This window comes from Capsicum annuum, chromosome 3 (genome assembly GCF_002878395.1).
Source record: "Capsicum annuum cultivar UCD-10X-F1 chromosome 3, UCD10Xv1.1, whole genome shotgun sequence".
NCBI lineage: Eukaryota > Viridiplantae > Streptophyta > Magnoliopsida > Solanales > Solanaceae > Capsicum > Capsicum annuum.
This window is the reverse complement of record NC_061113.1, coordinates 4975691-4983426: the sequence shown is the minus strand read 5'-3', so window position 1 is coordinate 4983426 and position 7736 is coordinate 4975691. Positions and strand designations below refer to the sequence as shown.

General features: G+C 36.4%; 1 protein-coding gene across 1 annotated transcript in view; it reads left to right on the top strand.

Moving 5' to 3' along the window:
* The window catches only part of LOC124885156 (protein HESO1-like), an 18913-nt gene that overhangs the window by 5357 nt on the left and 5820 nt on the right, over positions 1 to 7736 (top strand). The gene's annotated exons all lie outside the window — the stretch shown is intronic.

Sequence of the window (7736 nt, the reverse complement as noted above, 5' to 3'; positions counted from 1 at the left end):
GCCGAGGGGTCTATAAATAGATCCCAAGGTCGCGAATTTGAGGATTTTTCATTCACCTTTGAGAGCTTAAAACCCTAAATGGGTATGATAACTCAAAATTGAGTCTTGTGGGTGTCTAGGGAGCTTGGTAAACATTTTTTATCCTGATTATCATCCGGATTAAGGTAAGATTTCATCACTTTATTGGTGAATTTCTTAGTTCTTAACCCAAAACCCCCAATTTACCTTAGGGATTGATTTAGCCCTAAATTTGGTTTGTTTTCACCAATTCATTGAGGGTTATGATTCCTTGGTGATGTATGAGCATTAGGTTGACCTCGGAAATGCAATTTTCGTACGTGGGACCCACTTGAAGTTTTTGGTGTCATTTTTGGACCCCAAGCACAATAATGCAATATGGATATCATTAGACTCGAATTGATGAGTAGATTATATTTTTGATAGTGTGATGACATTTTGGGGATTGTGAAGTGAAGACGAGCATGTGGTGCTTGAAGTGTGATTTTGCAGTTTAGCCTTGAGGTAGGCTTCTGTCTACTCTTCTTCATGGATGATGTATGATATATATTGCGTGTGAATGTGAATGTTAAGATTGATATTGGATAGAATAACTTAGTATTGATTATACATATAAGTTTGGGGACTAGATGGGGGTTTTGACCCGTAGGTTGAATTACTTAATACCCTTGTAGAATCCTATTGCCTTCTCCCTAGATTGGGTAAATTTGTAGCATAGATATGATATGATATAATGCTATGCTTGGAATATGGTTTTAGTATTTGAAGCATGATTTGTATATTTAGCCTTATTAGGCTAGTGTGATAGTTTTAGAACCGTAAGTTTGGTAGAGTTGACTTGAGTACCCTTGTTTCTAGTCGAAGTTACTATCTTAGGCTTTAATATGGCTTGATTGATATCTAGAAGATGAACTAGATACCTTAGCCTAGTTTGGGGCATAGTATGCCTAAGCTTATGTTAAGTCTTATGGACTTAGTTGCGGATGTTAGACATAGATCAGGCTAGTAAACCTTAGAATAAGGTTACTTCATAACTTGGTAACTTGTATTGATGTTTCAGGATTGTGGCTATTTAGTTATGGTTATGATACTACATGTGGAAGTGATATTGGGCATTTAGAGGTGATATTTCTCCTAGATACATTATGTGGCCTATGGAGATGCTATTTTCTCTTAGACTTGATATTTGGCCTATAGAGATGCTATTTCCTCTTAGACTTAATTGGCCTATAGAGTTGCTATTTCCTTTAGTCATGATTTTTGGACCTATAGAGATGATGGTCCTTTTGGATAAGTAAATTGGCCTAGAGAAGCGATATTCCTCATTGTCTTGACGTATGACCTATTGATTTATGATATCCTATAGACAATTACACGTCTATCTATATTTTGCCTCCTAGACGTGAGATGTCTCTAGTGTGAGAGATGATAACATATTTATTTAGTATGCCTCCTATATGTGAGATGCCTTCTATATGTGAGATGATTAGAGGTATGCTATGGCTTATACATATGATTATTGATGTGAGTTCCAAAAATGTATATGGGCCTAAGGCCATGATTATGATGTTGTGATTATTTCGAACAAATCAATGGACCAAGGGCTGTGTTATAGTACTGATTAAATATTCAAAAAGTGTTTATAGTTGTGAATGATGTGATTGCGATTTATGAATATGAATATGTATATGTTTGTATACACATCTCTTCGGTATGGGACGGAGAAAGATGCAGTATGATGCTTATTATTCCACTAACTGAATACTGGTGATGGCATGCATAGGTTTGGTACGTTCATGATTATTTATCATTTTAAATGATGTGATTATAGATGAAATATGATCTTATGGTTGTTCTTCTTGTTAGACGGTTAAGCTATGTGGTAACTAGTTGTCTATTAGCTAAATATTGCACTTGATGGCTAGGAAGCTGATGTATTAGTTAATGAATCTTGCTTAGTTGGAACATGGTAGCTAACGATGGTCAGTTAATGAATGATGTCATTTAATAAAAGATGGTTAGACGATAAGTAGTAATGTGTTGTCTAGTAATGATTAACAAAAATAGGATGAATAGTTGATAATAATGAATGATGGATAAATGACGGTTTTGGTCTAATGATGAACCTAGACTAGATGTTAGACATCGACTATTAAATGAATGGTGGTTAGTTGTTATCTCATGAACAAGGATTATGTGTAGGATAATGTTTAGGCTAATAACTAGAGGTTATGTGATGACTAGCGAACTAGAGATTTAATAATAATAAGTGTTGGTTAGCTAATAACGAGTAGTTGGGATGTATTGATAAGATAGATATCTTTACGGTTATGAGTATATCGGCTTGTATCTTTGCACCTATTAAATTCCTATATTTATGTGTCGAGAGTTATGGTGATAAATTATACCCGTCAAGGCCGGAGGATATTTTGATGACATATACTAATACCCGGCAAGGCCGGAGGATATTATAATGATATTGATACCCGGTTCGAGTTCGGAGGATACTATTGAGATTATATTGATTCCCGGCAAGGCCGAAGGATACTATGATGATATTCATACCCGATTCGAGTCTGAAGGATACTATTGAGATGATATTGATTCCCGAAAAGGCCGAAGGATATTATGATGATATTGATACCCGGTTCAAGTCCGAAGGATATTGTTGAGATGATATTGATTTCCAAGAAGGCCGGAGGATATTATGATGCATTGATATTCAGTTTGAGTCCGGAGGATACTATTAAGATGATATTAATTTCTGGAAAGACCGGAGGTTGATTATGATTTTTATGGTCTGATGAGGAAAGTTATTATGAGTTGTGATATTGATGGTATACTTTGCATTCATTCCTGCATGTGCATCGCCTATCACCAGTATACACCTATGTCTATCAGTCGGTATGGGACGGTTGCATAGATATGGGTGAAGAATATGCCTTGTGTTGTTATATGTTGATTAAACCTTTCGAGTCTTGGGTGGTGGGGGTACGCATAGGACTGGCTAGGTATTTAGTTGTCTGAAGTAGCCGGTTATTTACGATGTTATTGATATTGTTATTATCATTGCTATGATCATTATTATGGCTAGCCTATGACAGATTGGTCATGGATTCGGTATTGGGATTGAGGTATGTCTTCGGCCTTTGCTATTTTATGATTACATTACTATGCACGATTATTCTATGTCTAGCCATATTGATTAGAAATCCCGAGTATGTTGGTATTGAATCCTGATAGTATTATAATAAGGTCTTAAAATATGAACATGACGATCTAGGTTATGTTTGAGATGACCTCCTGTTTATATGTATTATATATATATATATGGCTATATGAAGTCATTGGATATCCCTCTCTTCGAAGTTCATATTGTATAGTCGTTCCTTCGCCTTGTATATTACAATATATCTTTCTTTCGCTCTTTATCTGTATATTGACCTGGGATATACGGTATAGCTTTGGCATATATTGAATGTAACTGGAATAAGATAGTTTACCTTGATACTTCCTTAGTCTTATTATGTTAGACTCTTAGACATAAATAGGATAGTTGTCCTTTGTTATTCTCATTGACTTATTATATGATTTATGGACTCTTGGTTGTAGTTTTCATTCTGTTTATATGTTATATATATCTACTTTATCTTTGCAGCTCAGTTGGCAGTTGCCTACTGAGTACCATTCATTTGGTACTCATACTACACCTCTGCAGCCTGCAGATCATAGTATGAGTTATCGCCATAGATGTGTGCATCGTATTGAGTAGCCCTGATTTGGAGACTTAGAGTGAGCTCCTGACGTTCGTAGCATTACTTATCTCTCTTCTATGTATTAGACTAGCCTCTAAGTTGTATTTAGAGGTAAGTTGAATTAGTGTATTCCTCCTTGATATATTACTTTTGTACTCTTATTATGTTTGGATGCTTTTGTACTGATACCACCAGGTTTTGGGATTCATCTATGTATTGATCTTTATCTTATATATTCTGCATTCTTTTCCTTATGTTATTGAGTAGTCCGTTACTAGCTGTTCCAGACTACAGATTGGCTTGCCTACTGGTGGGTTATATTAGGCGCCATTATGACCTAAAAAGTTGGGTTGTGACAAATTGGTATCAGAGCCTAGGTTTCTTCAGTATATTAGTACAAGAGCTAAGTTTTTTTAGAGTCCCACGGATCGGTGCAGAGACGTCTGTAACCTATCTTCGGGAGGCTACAGTGACATTTTAGGATATTCACTTCATGACTCTTTATCGTGTGTTCGCATTCCTATGAACCTTGAACATATTCTTTGACTCGATTCTATCCCTGAAGGATGATGGGATATTGTCAATAGATGCCAATAAGACTCCAATATGGGTTTCCAGAATTTTTGTGCAGTATTGAACTAGAGAGTCAGAGATGGATATCGAAGATCTTCAGCGGTAGCTAAAAAGGATTTGGGTTGAGTTCCCATCAGACTGTCGGAGTATGGTATAGTTTTCTGGGCCATGGTGACCATTCTAGATTATGAGGGGTAGTATCTCAAAGTATTTTAGATTCTTGATTTGGTTGTGTTGTAATGAGGAACTCGTTTAGAGAATGCCCCTGGTATGAGATAAATGATCAGCTAGAGTTAGCATATATTCCTCGCCAACCTAAAGTTCCTAAAATAGGTTGTGATATAGGAAGTTTGGACATAAATTTGTGGGTTTATCCCAGCATCGGTTGGCCATCCATTTGAGCTTAGTTTGTGTCCTCGCCATGTTGATGCTTCGGGAAATGCTATAACTATAGAAAGATCTGCTACTAGTCTAGGGAGTATCTCTGACATGAATTCCAATTATTTAGTTCGTTTAGATTAGCTCATGATGTTGTGGCATATTCAGTTATAGATGGTGCGTTTGGCGCCTTAGTTGATGATTTAGTCAGTCGATCCTATTTAGACCCGTTCAAATTTATTTTTCCTATGCTCGTTAGTCATATGACTGCAAATGTTGCCAAGATTGGTGCATTTTTACTTCTCACATTTATCTCCTATCATGTGCATTGGGGTTTTCATACCCATTGATAATTATATGCCTTGATGAATTTATATCTGTCATTATGTGCCTTATTATTGAATTCATGATTATATTACTACTCTATAGTTTATTTCTTTTAGTAGTGGATGGAGTAGATCTATATTGATATTTTTTTCCCTATGGGTGTGGTTTTGGGTTTGAGTCCCATTTATATTGGCACATTAGCCCTGTTGTGTCCCTTGAGTAGTACATGATATTGATGTTCATTTTGGTATCACCTGCTCAGAATGTTGATCTTGATATTGCTATTGCTATTGCTACCACTGTGTGAAATTATTGATATTACTTGATCTTATTACTTGATGTTGTTACATGATGAATTTGATTCTCGCCGGTTAGCTGTATAGACTAATGTTATCTAGTTAGAGTTTCATTTTCTTGTGATACTAATTGGTGGCTAGAGTAGATATAACCTAATTTAGTGAGTTCTTTCCCCTAGCCTGGTAAGGTTGACTGTGTTCTCTCTATGTTAGCTGTATTAGATTTGTTCGGGCATGTGTTGTGGTATCGAAGGTAAGTTGACCTTCCATGATTTTTGTGGATTTGAGTCGGCAATTTATTTATGTTACCCGTTTTGAGTTTGAGATTCTTAGACTTGCCTCCTGGTTTGTGAAGGATTGTGCTCTGGCTTTCCCTTCCAATATAACCCGTTTGGGAGATTAATTAGTTTGAGGTCCATTCTTTGGTTGTGACTATTTTATCACCCGATAGTGGTTTGGACATCGATATTGAGGTATCGTGGATTCGTCTCTTAGATTTGATGGGTTCAATCCTTTTTGATGGATTGCCTTGTTGTTAGTGTGGAGATTGGATACTTTTTTGACGTTGTGATATGGTTTTGTTTAGAGGAGTTGGAAGATAAAGGCAGGTGGCCTTTCCAGTGACTGCTTCTAAAGTTGGAAAATTAGAAACTCTTTAGCTTGAGTTATTGGTACTCTGGTGATTGTCTCGACTTTAACCTTGCCCTTGAGATTGGTATTTCTTCTTTGATGATGTGGTTCTGGGTGGATTCAGGAAATCTCGATTTCAGCATTTGTTTGGCCTAGTGAGGCTTGGTGGAGTGATTCTCCTCGATGATATGTGTTTATGGCTATTTCTTTGCCTAGATGGGGTACTGTATTGGTTAGTTCCGGCTTAAATTGCATATCTCAGAGTTTCTAAAGTGTTTGCCTTCACTAGCGTGGTTTTAGGTCCTGAGAAGTTTTGAATATGTTTTGATAGCTCATGCCCTCCAGCAGATATGAGATCCATTATTTGCACATTCAGTCAACGATTTACCCTTTTACATGATTTATATATTGTGGCTCAGTATGATTTATCTCGGATATGTTAGATTTAGATACTAAAGTCGATTTGAATGGTTGGTAATGATATAGGTTATTGGTTCAGTTTTGACTTGATGCCTTGAATGTGATTGGGAAGTATGATAAATTTGGATCATTAATGCCTACCCATTATTAGTTTTTGTTTAAGATATTTGAGACCGAGCGATTTAGCCTTGGTATTGAGATTTCAGCTTGGTGTTATAGAGCTTGCGTGCAACTTTTGTTTTAGACTTGTCTTCATTAAGATTTCATTTATAGGCTGGTTGAGCCTACTCTGTGGTTGTCTATTCGGTCTTCTTGACGTCAGATGGATTAGAGTTGATAAGTGTTTAGATGATAGCCCATGGGTCCCGTATTGGTTATTTTAGTTTTGACCTCGAGATTCAATTTTCTTTAGGAATTTTGGATGATTTACTCAATGAGAGTAATATACTTAAGTTGGTATCAACATGTTGTGGTTCAAATTTGCGTGCATCAGTCTTTTCAGTTCAGTTGGAGGACAATTAGCGGTTGAAATTGAGGTTGGGTCGTTTGGGAAGTAAAGTGAGGGTGCAGGTTGAAAAAGGGATACTTGTGGTGAAATCCCTTGCAAGTGTTCTCTCCTCGTAGAGGTTACCTGGGAAGTCATGTATAGAGCATACGGGCCTAGTACCTCATCCATTCGAGCGTTTGAGATTCTTTGTATTCATTGACTTTTGGGGACGAAAGTCCTTTTAGTAGTGGATATTGTAATGACCCTTCAGGTCATTTTTCATATTTATGCTTATCTTCACCGTTTGACCTTCTCCATAGCTGCTCCAAGTCATTTATGACTTGCTGGGATTGATGGTTTGGTTACCGGGCAGTTCGTTTGTTTTTTAGAGTCAATTCCCAGTTTAGAAGTCTTCGCTAGTTCTAAATGGCCACCGAGCAAAAACTTCAGCGAAGCGATCTTGGATAAAAATTTTGACTGCGCCAGCAGATTTGAAATATCGATTTTAGTCTAGGTAGACCTTTGAATCGGGTCCGAATGCACCCGAGCTCATTTCGACCTATTAGTCGGAAAGTCGTAAAATCGAAACTATATGTGTGGGAACCACTTTTTTCCGAAACAACCTTGTATGGAAGTTTTGATGATTCCAATGGATTTGAATTGTGGTTTAGACTCAAATTTCACTATTGGATCATATATTTTGTTAAAATATAATAAATAATTAAGGTAATTTTACTATATTACCCTTTGAATATAATAAATTTAATGTTTTGAGCAATGAATAATATTGAATAGTAAGATTAAAATGGATATAAATTGTTAAATTCTCAATTAATTTTTTAAACTGGACAA